General features: G+C 29.6%; 1 protein-coding gene across 3 annotated transcripts in view; it reads left to right on the plus strand.

The window, feature by feature from the left end:
• LOC123290811 overlaps window positions 1–14279 on the plus strand; it is a 471033-nt gene that overhangs the window by 352965 nt on the left and 103789 nt on the right. The window contains exon 1 of one of the 3 annotated variants that reach the window (XM_044871144.1): window positions 8027–8082. The exons of the other annotated variants lie outside the window; for them this stretch is intronic. The gene's annotated coding sequence lies outside the window, so the exon portion shown is untranslated. Of the gene's footprint in view, window positions 1–8026; window positions 8083–14279 lie in introns of those variants that run through there. 3 annotated transcript variants of the gene reach the window in all.

Below are 14279 nucleotides of genomic sequence, written 5' to 3' on the forward strand. Positions count from 1 at the left end.
CCTATGTATTCCATATAGATTCACTTCTGTATGTGTATAATTCCTTTATACACAATGTATTATGTCTATTCAATGTTTTTTTTTTCTCGTAGCTAATTTTTTTAATTCAAATTAGTTGGTGTAATTAATTAATACAGTGTTTTTTATGACTTTTGAAATGGATTAAAAATCAACCTGAAGCTAATCATCATGTTTGTATTTACTTCAGTTTTTTTTTTTAAGATGTCTCGTAGTGATCCAAATAACATTTTTATATTTATGAGGAAATTAAGAAATTTTTTTTTTAAGTTTTCAGGAAATTATTTTGTGTGTTTGTGTAAATAATTAAAAATTAACTATTAGGTACCTCGCTCGTATAAGTTTAAATTTCGCGATAAAATTTAATTAGTACCATTGATAATCACTGGTAGGGAGCCATTATCTTTGTTATGCTTAACAAAGTTTGATAGTCGTATTGCAAACTGCCTGATTTATAGCCTCAGATACACAAACTTTTAATAGTTCTTTAGAAAAATTGTTGTCGTGTTTTTTGGGCATTCCTAAGTAGGTAATTATAGTTTAAAAGTTCCTACCTAAAATGTAAAGAAAACATTTTGTGTTAATTTGCAAAATTGTTTTTGATTTCATTTTAAAAAGTTGTTATAAGAGAGAACAAACGTTTTAATTGTTTTTATTTTGACGAAAGAAAACTACAGCACGAGATCTATTAGTTAAGTTGCTCATATTCTACGGAAAAGAACATGTTTTGCTTTGATAACATTTATAAATTACTTGATTAATGTCGGGCCACAATAATTACCAATGTTGACAGATGGTTGTTAAGGGTTTATAAATAGAGGGCTCAGCGAAAAAAGAACCCGTATTCACTCTGAGACATCTAAAAATAATAGAACTAAAGCAACTGCAAGTCGCAACATATGTATAAACTATGGTTGAAATAGTGATTTAGTGATTTAGTGATTCATCAAAAGTGAAAAGATCAATTTTAAAAAATCAGAGAGATAAGGTCTTGGTAAATCACCCAAATCATGAGATTATACGGTATTGGATGGTTTACATGGATTGTTTTCCCATGGTGTTTTTGAAGTTAGAGGTTTCTGAGAACAAGTCTGCGATCACTCACGCCTTGAGGTAGATTTAGATCTGTATCGCCACTATCACATTTATACAAAATGGTTAAGGAAAATTTAGACTAAGAAACTTCTATATTTCATCTAGGTCTTGGAATTTTACCTGGTATGTACTAAATTTGCCCGGATATCCTACATATAACCCTATACTGCAAAGTTTATGAATTAATAAAAAATTTACAACTTTTAATTAAAAAAACTGTGTTTTCTATCAAAGTTTCTTTTTGAGTTAATTCTAGGACAACCTTTATATTTATACACAAAATGAGACACACTATATTATGTCTATTTAGTGTTTTCTCTCATTGCTGATTTTTTAATTCATATTAGTTGCAGTAATTAATTAATATTTATTTTTTATGACATTTTATACTTAATGAATTAAATTTAACTAGAATCTAATCAAGTGATTACTAAGTGTGTTTAGGTTATAGTGCAAAGGTTATATGCATGTAATTGAAAGTAATTTTCATTTATTTAAGAAATGCTGTTTATATATTTTATTTTGAATTTTTTTAAAAAGATTATTTGCTTATTTATTAAATACGGAAGCAAATTCAATCACGTATGCAAATTTTATTTATAATCAAAGCCAATCACCATTTTGAAAATATTTGCCTTTTTTTTCTTTGTGGTAATGGTAATCTAATGGTGTTAAATGGTGTTTTTAACGGCCGCTACATAGATTTATTTTAAATTCTACTATCTTATGTCATTTGAATTTGTCATCTGGGCACTTATTACCTCGATTTTGGGGTGGACTACCGCCATATTAATTAATTTAGACATCGCTTTGTCTGTATTTCCAAGACTCTAATAGTACCATAGTTGCTAAAATCAGTTCAGACTATTCTTTATTTACAGTGGAATAACTTAAAGGTCGATCACAGATATGGGAAACACATATATCCGCCTTCCAATTGATAAAAGTACACAAGTTTTTTCGTCTTCTCTAATTGGCCTTAATTACTAATATTTAATAAATGATTAAAAAATATTTTTGTTTCTCAATTTGTTTAACAGCTAGAATATGTTTATAAATTTATAATCAACCATCCGTTCGTTGTTTTAACGCTTGCTTGTGCCTTGCTCTCTTATCAAAGTACACAATCTGTACAACATGGCGCGCGTTTAAATAATCATCATTAATCACTTTCTCATGTTCACAAAAAATAGAAATACAAACGCTTTTATAATAAAAAGGTAATTTATCAAACAATATAAAATATTAGTCGTCTAGTTGAAAATTTATAACGTGAAGGGATTGAAAACTCGTTGAAAAATTAACGAAATCTTTCCTGGTCCCGGAAGTAAGCATATAATTGATAGGTAGCGAAAAACTGACATCACAGCTGAAAAGAATGACCCAAAATTAGTGGTTTTCAAAAAAAATTCCAATATAATCGGATCAAATTTGCCTATGTTATCAAAAAAAATCGAATTTTTTAACTTTATGGCGTCCAAAATCCAAAAAATTTAATTTTGCTCTATCACATCCAAATATTATCCAATTTTTATAAACCAAGCATACAATCCTACTAAACTTAGGTCACACTTTTCAAATTTGTGGTCAAAATTAACCTAGCTCTAATAGGTTTCAAAAATGCGGAGCCCTGCTCCCGGAATTAAGCACATAATTGATAGCTAGCGAAAAATTAACATCGATGCTGAAAAGAATGACCCATAATTAGTGTGTTTAAAAAAAGATCGGGTCAAATTTGCCTGTGGTATCAAATAAATTAATGAGCGCCTTTTACATGATTCTTGATTAACTTTTTGTTTTACGTATAAAACATATACGATTTGTTTTGCGCCTCTATTCCTTATGCGCCCGGGGCGGGTGCCTCCTTTGCCCTAGATACGTACCTGATGCCTACAGTCGGTTTATTTATCTACATCGTTATTTATCTACATTGAATAACATCTTTTTTAGTATATGAAAGAACATCGGACATAGAATAAACAAAAAAATTTAATATTCGACTATTATATAGTAATTTATTAATTTGTTATTTCCTATTTATAAGGTAATTTTTCCGTGTTTTTCCTCGTTTAAGGTGAGTGACATTCAAATAATAATGTTAAAGTAAAAATATTCTTTTATAAAGATCGAAATACAGAATATCTCTGGAGGCAAATTAGTTTATAACATTTTGTTTTAAAGAAATTTTTCTATGAAACTTGTAGCCGTAAGTTTTCTTTATTTATAACGAACAAAGGAGTGTAGGATATTTTATGTTTATTGTGTTTTGCATATATTTTTTTCGTTTACATATATTTTTTAATAAAATGGAGATAGTAAAATGGTATGATTTTTTAAGGGTTATGAAGTGGCCTAGATGCCTTTTCTTCGGAGAGAACCAAAAAGTGAATGTCTTGACTAGAATTAGAAAAAATTTATGTTGGCTTTCGCTGATTTCGTGTAGCTAAAGTATCGAAAAAAGCATTTTCAATTCGACATACCTACAATTTTGTCATCTCTTCCAAATTATACGTTGCTTCGTGCTAGAAGTATTTTACAAATGTTCTGTCAATAAAAGTATGGGAGCCGATACCAGCCTATAAAAATTTTGGCACAAGGTCTGTGATGCCCGATTAAGAATATGAAAATGGAAGATCACAAAAATTTTATTGAATGAGAATTTATCGTTTTTTTCACATTATAATGCAGGAAATCAACTTTTCTGGAACAGATTTGTTCGAAAAACTACAAAATCATCCCTTTAACGATTTGACAAGTAGTTTTAGGGATATTGACCAAAATTGATACTTTGGAAATTTGCCAATTAATCAGAAAACCAAAGAGATTTTCATTTCTGTGTATTCATTACATTAATTTGGATCCGAAAACGTAAATTACCAGCTCAGTTGACAATTAGATGAGAGTTTTTCAAAATATCTCCAGAATCGCTTCAAACTAAGAGCTTCTCATTTAGGTTGTTAGACGATAACTAAAAAATTACTCACCCAATCCTTAAACGTACTCTATTTTTGTACTTAATTAAAATATCCTAAGTGCCAGATTTCATCAAATTCCGAAACTTTTTTTCTCGAGAGGTACACCTTAAAAAAATGGAGTCCGATTTGGATAAATATAACGCTGAAATGTATTTTTGACCTTACAACACAAAAATCAAATTTGTTTGAAGATTGAACCAATATTTTTTAGGATGTCGGCTAAAATTGTAGACGAACAGATAGATTCAGGGGAATTCTAGTGAACCCCAAAAACTTGTAGTTCAATCGCAAGAATAACCATTTATCGAAAGAAAAGTATAAAAGTATGAATTACTCTCTCTTCCACACTCTCGCGAAGTAACACGAAGTCAGACGAGGAACGAGAATGTGAAGGTGTAACTTGTAGTGTCTCGCCCGTCCTTGCCTCGTCCTGTGCGACTTCGTTGTGAAAGCGTTTTATTATACCCGAGTTAGAGGCCACACAAGAGGTACACGAATTTAGGCGAGTATCTATCATTCTCGTGGTTACTTGTGAAGTTCAATAGCTATTTTTGGCTTTCGATTTTGGCTTTGGAATTCGATGCCAGAAATTGCAATGAGATACTTGCGAAGTAAGATGAGAATGTAATCAGAGAGGATACACCGCGAGATTTATGCAAAATTATATACCGGTGTTTGATGAATCTTAGGATGATCAAAACAAAAAAACGATAAAAGAAAAACCTTCTAATATATAACTAGAACTCTTGATATATACAAAACCGTGTATGAATATTTAAAGAATATGACGCACACACATAATGGAAGAAATGGGAAAGTGGAAAGTGGGAAAATTATTGATATTACCTGTTAGATTTTGTTTTTTGTTTTATGAATAATTTTTTTATATTTTGTATGTTCTTTTTTCTTACACATGGGTACATTATAATATTACATATTTATATGAATAAATAAAATGAAAATTACTTTGAATAAATATTATATGCGTTAAAATTATTATCGCACCATTGTATCGCTTAAGTGGTTTGTTCGTTCATGAATATTTTTCAAAAAAAATAGGTACTCTTATAATTTTTTAAGTAATTAATTGGAACATACATACTTTTTATAGCCCAATTAGCAAAGTAGTAGGAAATTATTGAATTCACCTCGAAAATCAAAACAAATGTATTCGTTGTGTGCGTAGTCATGGCAGGGACAATAAAAACGATGCCAGCGCTTCAAGTGAAAAAGTTTGGCGATAAAGGAGGCTGTTTTGACTAATTTGCAATTCTTTACATGTTAATGTTATAGAAAATGTTAAATTAAAATTATTGAAAAACACTTATTAATTAAACTTGCATTAAAAATTGTGAAAATAAGAAATCAAATTGCACAAATACTATTTTTCAAATGTAAATTATCATAATTATTTATTTAAATTTGTGAGACAATAATATTAAATTTTCAATGTAAGTCATAAATGCAATCTATACAATTATATATGCATCCATACAATTCTATAATTAAAGTAGTGTACCACGGAAACGCATCCAATTAAACTCACGCACGGTGCGAATACATCCCTCCGCCCTCAAATCTTAATCAAATAAGAAAATAAAATTTGTGTGCTGTCGTAAACTGGATAAACTAATAGGTACTTAAAATAAATTTGTACGCTCAGTTACTCCATCTCCAGCTATGCATAGACGCACATCGTATAACAGTGAAATATCCATATTGTTGTATCTAATTGTATGTTTAAATTTGTTCTTTCTGTCACGGTGTACTAAAACAAGCGTAATGATATGAAAGCTGGCAACGTCACGAAAAACTTCATTTTAAAACAGCTGGATTTTTATGTTTCTTTTCTTATCGAAATTAGGTAGAGATGAAGTAAGTCGACATCTTAGCCTTGTTACCCGAAAAGAGTTGCGGAAATTTTTTATTTTATTACCATTTTAAGATAATTTGTTTAATCATTTTTGATGTCCTTTAATTAAGCAATATCCCTATTCCTATATATTATAAATGTGAAAGTGAGTTTGTTTGTAGCGCTTTCACGCAAAAACTACTCAATGGATTTTAACTTTACAGTAATATAGCTCATACATTATTAGACTACACATAGCTATAATTCATAAAAATATAAAAACAATAATAATCGATGGCCGCCTTTGATCAGGGCGATCCGAATAACATTTTTGAAAAAGCAGTTCGAAAAAGTTTCATCGAAAGCCATTTTCCTAGTCATAAACTTAAACTATAATATATCCGTAGCCTTGATTGCCTGTAGCTCGAAAATTACCCGTTAAAAAATTTGGTGACTGCCATAGCTTTTGACCAGAAGGATTTTGGGGGCAGTTTGAAAAAGTTTCACAGAAAGCCATTTTTCTATCTAATCATGCGGGCGGGATCCGTTATTTTAGTTGACATTTTACTGCGCCACGTATGAACATCATAGTAAAGCATAAATTAAAGATTTCTGTAAAAAGGGTAATACAATTTAATGCCATATGTTCAACCAGGGTTTTCTAATATACTCAAAGCATTATGATTATTTTACATTTTTTTTAAACTGTACATTTCCTTTTACTTATGTTAATCAATCGTTATTTCCTTTTACTGATGTTAATCAATCCTTATTTCTCGTGGTATGGAATTATGGAAGAGGGATAAGTGAGAACAATGGAAGTGAAGGTGGTGGTTTTTACTTTGAAACCGAGCGAAGCCCATGATACCCACATGCTACCCACATGCTAGTAAATCATAATTTTCAGACAATTTCTTCGTAGCTTACACCGCGACCGCTTCAGATATTATTCTAGTAACTAAAAAAATCATATTAAATATAATTTTAGTGGGGCTGTAATTTTAATAACAGTTAGTTTAATAATTAAAGAATTTCATTTTTACGATAGTTAGTTCTGTAATTGCTCTCATGTGCAAGACGCACTTCATCCCTTCCTAAAATCAATAACCAAAGAAATATCTGAAATTCAATTGTCTCAAACTGTCTACGTTGGGTGTTCTCGAAACATATGCAGAAAAAGGCACTTATAATAATAATAATAATAATAATGGGGGTTTAACCTCCGTTTTTGTGACATATGCCTAATCACAGAGGCCAGCCACATCATTATTAATTAATCTTTTATTTATTCAATTTCAAACATATTTACAATTACATTTTTGATGTGGGTGGAGTCAGTTACTTCGTTCTTATCCAAGCGACGACAATGTGATCAATTCTGCACTCTCATTAATTATAAATTGTTCACACTGCCGCTGCCTGGATTCAAACCCGCAACCTAAGTCTAAATAACGCCTTAGACCGCTCTGCCATTTAGGCTCTAAGAAAAAGGTACTACTTCTGCTTACACTTAATTTGGTACACCATTACAAAAAGAACAAAATACGTAGTATTATTATTATTATTGTTTAAACGCACACTTAAAACAATATAACTTCTCTCTTAGTAGGTACTTCTATTCTAGCTCCAATATAGTACAGTGCATATAGCACCCCCTACCATACGACTTCACATCACTATAAAATATTCTTCACTTCTTCCACTATTAAACAAAAACATGTGTAAATAAATAAGTAATATTTATTTTATCACCCACGCCTATATTTGTACAAACATTATAACATGTGACGTCAACAAGACCTAGTGTGGTTTTTAATATACCATACCTACAATTTTAATATATGTGTGGTTTGTATGTACTTCTTGAAGATTGTCTAGTGCAAGCCATGATATTGTGAGATGTTCAAATTAATATTTTTTATTTCTCTGTTTGTGTGATTGAAGACGAAAGTGTTTAAATCAAAAAAGTTTGTTTATTTTTTTGAAATAAAAAATTTGTTTGAATTAATATAAACCGTTTAAAAAATGTAAAATGTTTTGAGTTGTTTTGATCTTGTAAATATATTAAGTATTTTTGAGTGGGTGTTTTGTGAAAGTGATCTTATTGGTTTTTTGTGGATTATTATTGAAAATTTAAAATTGGTATGCCTTATTTGATGTGAAATTTTTTTTTTTTTTTTGGTTGTTTGCTTCTGGCGATTGAGAAATTTGATCGTTTAATTTAATAGATAGAATGAAGCAACTTCCTTGATTCAAAAGTCAAAAGTTACATGAACCAATGCTTATTTCCGCAAATATTTTTTCAAATGACATTAAATCCTACGTAGATTTCGATATTAAAATCATACAAAAATTTGTTTAAAAGACAAATAAAAATTTCATTTATATTAATTTTGATCGAGAAATTTAAAAAATTTTGTTTTACGTAAGTTCTGAGGCCCCAAATTTGACGATCTTTACGATTCTTTTATAGACTACCGTACTTTTGAAACTTAATAATATGCGACATTTGGCAAGCTTTTCGAAAAGGCTACCTTGTCTTCCTCCAAATTCCTTTTTTTTGATTCCGTAGTCGTCATAATCGTCAGAATAATATAAAATTAAATTTTCAGGGTAATAAGACGGGCATCCCCTGTATAGTCAATTTCTAGAGAAAATCACTTTCCCAGTTATTACATTTGCATTATTAAAATTAATTAGTAGCACACTAACTCATACGTATAGGGATAAAATTCAATATCAGTTTTGGTGGAAACGCAGGGAAAATAATGTAGGAAAACCTATTGACTGTAGACAAGCGAAATTTACATAATTAAAAAACCTCCGACAATTGCGGTTTATTTTTTGTAAACCAGTTTTTGGAAACTTAACTATAAAATATTCTCAATCAAGTTAGTTCGACCGTTTGAGGGCTACGATGTCACCGAGGAAGACACAGACGCACAGATAAACACATTAAACTTATAACACTCCTTCTTTAATCAATATTAAAGTGATGCTCTAGGACATCAGATGAGAATAAAAGGATTCTTAGAGAGCTATCATTTTTTGGGACAAATTTTTGGAAATATTTTAATTGAAATTAAAATATTTGAGTTGACTTTGTTCTTTTGAATTATTGTTTTGAATTAGTTAATTATTTTACCATTTCACTTTTCGAAATGAATGGAGCCCCAGGTTTATTTGACTATTCATTTTCATAGTAGGGGCAATTCAAATAATTCATGCCTTATTTAAACTGAATCGATTTTGATGGCGAAGATCATCGGCAATTTTTTAATTTTTTCGGGTACGGAAACTTAACCTAGCATTTGAACACTCTCCGTTAAATTACCTTTCAAATGAAATCAAAAAAATTAAAATCGGTTCATCCGTTCATGCGCTACGATGCCACAGACAGACAAACATTTTTTTTAGTTCGGGGGTTAAAAAATAATATGAATATTTCAAAAAAGAAAAACAGATTTCAAAAATTTTGACTTTAAGTGTAATTACATTAAATGACACATTCTTATCTAGAAAATTTCCAAAGTAGGCGCCAATCATAATATAATTTTTATCTTTTAAAATTTTTTAAAAAATTTTTGATAAGACTAATTACTTTGAATTTGTTTTTACTTGTAAGTTAATTTTGAATATTTTTACGGTTCAAGTTTAAAAAAATAATTATAAATTTAATTTATGTTTAAAGCAGAATTTCCAACTTAAAAACAGACTAAAATTTTATGATAATCGTAGATTTGTATGCAACACACCTGTCAAACTAGGTCATGAGCGTAAAATTTAAATTTCAACCCCAAAAAATTAAGTTTTCTAAAACAATACTTGTATTTGAACAACAAAAATTTAAATAAATTACGTCTCTTTTATTATTTTATATGTTTATTGTAAAGAAATAATTATTTACACACGTGTGTAGGTGTAATGAAATTATATTCACGTGTGTAGGCAGCTTCAACTTGTATTGTTGGTAATGTTGTTAGGCTAGGTGAAGGCTAGCTTGGATATCAACCTATAAAAAACCTAGTATGGAATTACTCCTAACTGGCTATAAGTATGAAAAAAATAATGAGCTCTTTTTTAACCCGCGTACTAAAAAAAAGGGTGTTAAGTTTGACCGCTATGTGTGTGCCTGTGTGTTTGTCTGTCTGTGGTATCGTAGCGCCTAAACGGATGAACCGATTTAATTTTTTTTTTTTTCGTTTGAAAGGTAATTTAACGAAGAGTGTTCTTAGATATGTTTCAAGTGCGAGATTAGTATTCCTTACCCGAAAAAACTAAAAAATTGGCGATGATCTTCAAAATCGATTCAGTTTGGAAAAGGCATGACATATAATTTTAATATATAAAATAATTACTATGGAAATGAATGGTCAAAAAAACCTGGCTCCATTTATTTCGAAAAGTGAAATGGTAAAATAATTAACTAATTCAAAACAATAATTCAAAAGAACAAAGTCAACTCAAATATTTCCATTTCAATTAAAATATTTCCAAAAATTTGTACCAAAAAATGATAGCTCTCTAAGTATCCTTTTCATTTCATCTGATGTCCATGACCATCACTTTGATATTGATTTAAGAAGTGTATAAGTTGAAAGTGTTTATCTGTGCTTTTGTGTGTTTCTCAGTGGCATAGTAGCCCCTAAACGGTCGAAGCGACTTGATTGAGAATATTTTATACTTATATTTTTAAGTTTCCAAAAATCGGTTTACAAGAATCGCTTTACTCTTAACATAATTTTCTAATTCAATAGAAAGTTGACATTGTTCTAAAAATTTTGTAAAAAATTTGTTTTGGTTAATTTTTTTTATTTAAGATTAATTAATATATCAAAACAGGGCGGAAACGAAGAAAAGATCAGTTTTTCAACACCGTATTTCAATTATTTTTGTCAGAATATTTTCCCTGTTTGGAATTTTTTTGTGTTTCTGTGTTCCTATATTATTAGGAAGCTATAAGTTGTACCTTAATTTTCAGTTATAAAATTTTGGGACCAAAACGGAAGTTAATAAAAAGCTTGTACAAAAATCGCTCACTGACGTTTTAATGCTCACAAACGGATAGTATATTTTCTAGTATACATGTTTATTTTTTTAACCTCTTAAACAAAATAAAAGAGAAACACTTAATTTGAATATTAATCATAATTTTATACAACAAATTTATAAATCACAGTAATTTATACCCTGTGTATACACACAACATAGCGTCGCGTCGACTATAAAGCTCGTTTATATACTTTAAAGTCTAGACTATAGACTTTACACTATACAAATAAGCTTTATACAACTTGTGAAGTATCTGGGCGCTTAGGCGAAAGTATCTCTTACTGTGAATCGGATTATCTGTGAATTACGCATATGTGTAAAACTAGACTTAACCAAAGTTTGAAAGTGATAAAAATTTATTTGTTTTATATGTATTTTTTATGTATTTCTATGGTGACATCGGACAGTGACGTCACTAACCCATATCTTCTTCGTTGTTTAATTAATTTTAAACATATTTTGCGTACTTTCTAAAGATTTTCAAAAACCGACTTCACTTTTGTGCCCGTGCAGTGAGATCTCGGCACCCGAAGTGATAATAAAAATGTAGTAAACATGCCTATTTTGAAAATTATAGTAATAAGTAATCTATTTTTACCTCAATATTTTGAAAAGATTCACAATTTTTAACTCATGAAATCAACGATTAAAAAAAATAGTTTTTTATATGCTTTATAGGAAGCCATTTTTGAGCCTAAAAGTTTAATTGTTTTGAGCCCAAAATAGAATCGTTTTTGGGTTCATCGTAAAGTTTAACTGCGAGTACAACTAACCAAAATTTTCTTGAAGAACCGTGATCCTGGATAAACCTGAACAAACTTAAGCTACGACTACTAACAATAGAAACAGGTAGACTCCTAATAATGTACTGATGTTATAATTTCTACATACCAAATTCCTAAGGAATTCTCTCACAGAAAATTTTAGATGTCAGATTAGCAGAATAGTATCTTCATTTGATTATTATTAAAGATGCATAATGCTAATAAATCGCTCAATGTCTTATAAGATTATAATGCATAACTTTTCAATTTATGATTACAAATTTATTGCTATTTAACTTTATTTATTTATTTTCTGATGTTTCTTCTCGGATCGATTTTAAGATTCTCGATTTGTAATCGACTAAACTTGGGTATGATGAGACACACTACTAAATAAATACATATTCTATTTTTCTAACCGAGATACCTTCGGCTTGAGTCAGATAGACAAACCTATAGATAAACAGGATATATTTAAATAATAAAGATACTGGCTTATAAATCTGTCTAAGTCTTTAAGATTTATGTATTTATAATGGGTAACTCTACAAATTTATGATTAGAAGAACGTTGCTATATAATTCAATAATAATTATAATTATAATAAATATATATATTTCTTACAAAAAGTAATTGTTTCGTAAATTATATACATCTGTTCATCTGTTCGCCTACTTTTTGAATTGAAGAGAAGAAAGAAGAATAAATTAAATATCATTTTATTATTCAATTTTTTTCGTGATTTGTGTTGTTTATTGTTGATGGATTTGTTATATGTTTGATGGATCTTAACTAAATAACAGTTGTACTAAATTTCATCATGAACCACATTTACAAAAATAATTATATAGCTTTAAATATTCTTTTAAATGAATATTTTTAGAAGTAGGTTTGAGTGTGGTTAATGTTTATGGAAAAAATGTGTTCACATTTTGTTCGTTATTTTGTATATTATAATTGTAACGAAAAGTTATAAATAAAAGTTGTATTTTGAGCGATAGCTTTTATCGAAGAGTTCGTAGCAAGTTTGTGGTTCATAAAAGATCCTTAAAATTCAATAAATCAAAGGTTGCTTAAATATACCTCCGGGCCATACCTATTTAAAGCAGTTTCACATTTCTGATACAAAATAAGTTGTTTATTTTTCGTGTCTTTATTCTTAATTGGTCTTTGTGTGCTATATGAAATCCAACTTTCACCAAAATAGAAACTTCGACTTAACGGATTTAAATTTATGTTTTTCTTGCAAAATTAGGTTTTTATTTTAAGCTTTTAGCTTATCGTTTTTTAGGCTCTAGATTCTATTATAGAATTCATTGAGTAAATATCGTTGAGCTTATTTTTATTATGAAACCAAATTTTCATATTTGTTTCAAATTTGTGTATACTTTATATAAGTCAAAATCCCTGATACTTTCAATAGATCCCATGATACTTTTTAATTGAGATCGATTCAGTTTTCGATTTACAGATACTGAAAAAAACTGCAGAGTGTAGTTGAGTATAGTAATTCTTTCAGCGTTTAATGAAATGGCATTTTTTCCTCAGCTTTAAAATTACAATTCTAGTTGAAAAGATAAATTTTTACCAAAGTACAATCATTTGTCTTCATCGTTAGACAAAGATCTTCTCCCCCCTCTTACATCTCACTCCAACAGTTTAATAACATAATAAATAAATGTAAAAACAATAATTTTATTTATTATTTATAATAAAAAGAATTGCATTATTATTAGTATCATGAATCAGTCGCCTGCCTCAACATACACAGCAGCATCATATACGAAAAAATATTTACAGAACGTTTCAGAACTAGTGTTCTTAATTAGAAAACTTTAATATAATAATCTTAAAACTTGATTTTAAGAAACATTGATGACTATCGATACTTATGAAATACAAACCTGCTGAATTGCCCAATTTTTCCGTAGAATGTTCACAAAGCTATGATGGGTAGTAGCATTCAATTCATAGTATACACACTGTCTTTTTAACTTACTTTTTAATCACCTCCACCATGATTTCCCATTAATTTTCTGGGAAGCAGCTGTCCAAGTTTGTACGGTGAAGATCTCAATTCTTGGCAAGTACATTGACTCCGAGTGAAGTAAACATCCCTGGGTGGTTTCATTAAATATGGTTTCGTTGTTATCTCAAAGACTTTCGCATATTCTTTTCTTAATCTTCAGCTACTGAGTTATCTTTTTTGCCTGCTCTTGAGAATATGCCCTTCAAAGGCATTTTATTAAAAGGTTTCTTTATTTGACATCCTCCGATAACTGTCTCAAGAAATCTGGAGTTATTTACTTTCAGTTGTCACATAATGGTCAGTATTCTCGAGACCATCTCCCACAAATTCGATTTCTCGAGTCTTAGAGGCTAAACTTATCTATCAAAGCAGTTGCGATATTCAAACATAATAAATCGTCAAGGGAGTAAGGTAGGGGTAGCACGCCGCCATAGATCCTCAGTAATATAGCTGAAAAAACACACTTGATTAATATGGAAGCCAGCAACTCCGAG

Source organism: Chrysoperla carnea, chromosome 1 (assembly GCF_905475395.1).
Source record: "Chrysoperla carnea chromosome 1, inChrCarn1.1, whole genome shotgun sequence".
Classification (NCBI taxonomy): domain Eukaryota; kingdom Metazoa; phylum Arthropoda; class Insecta; order Neuroptera; family Chrysopidae; genus Chrysoperla; species Chrysoperla carnea.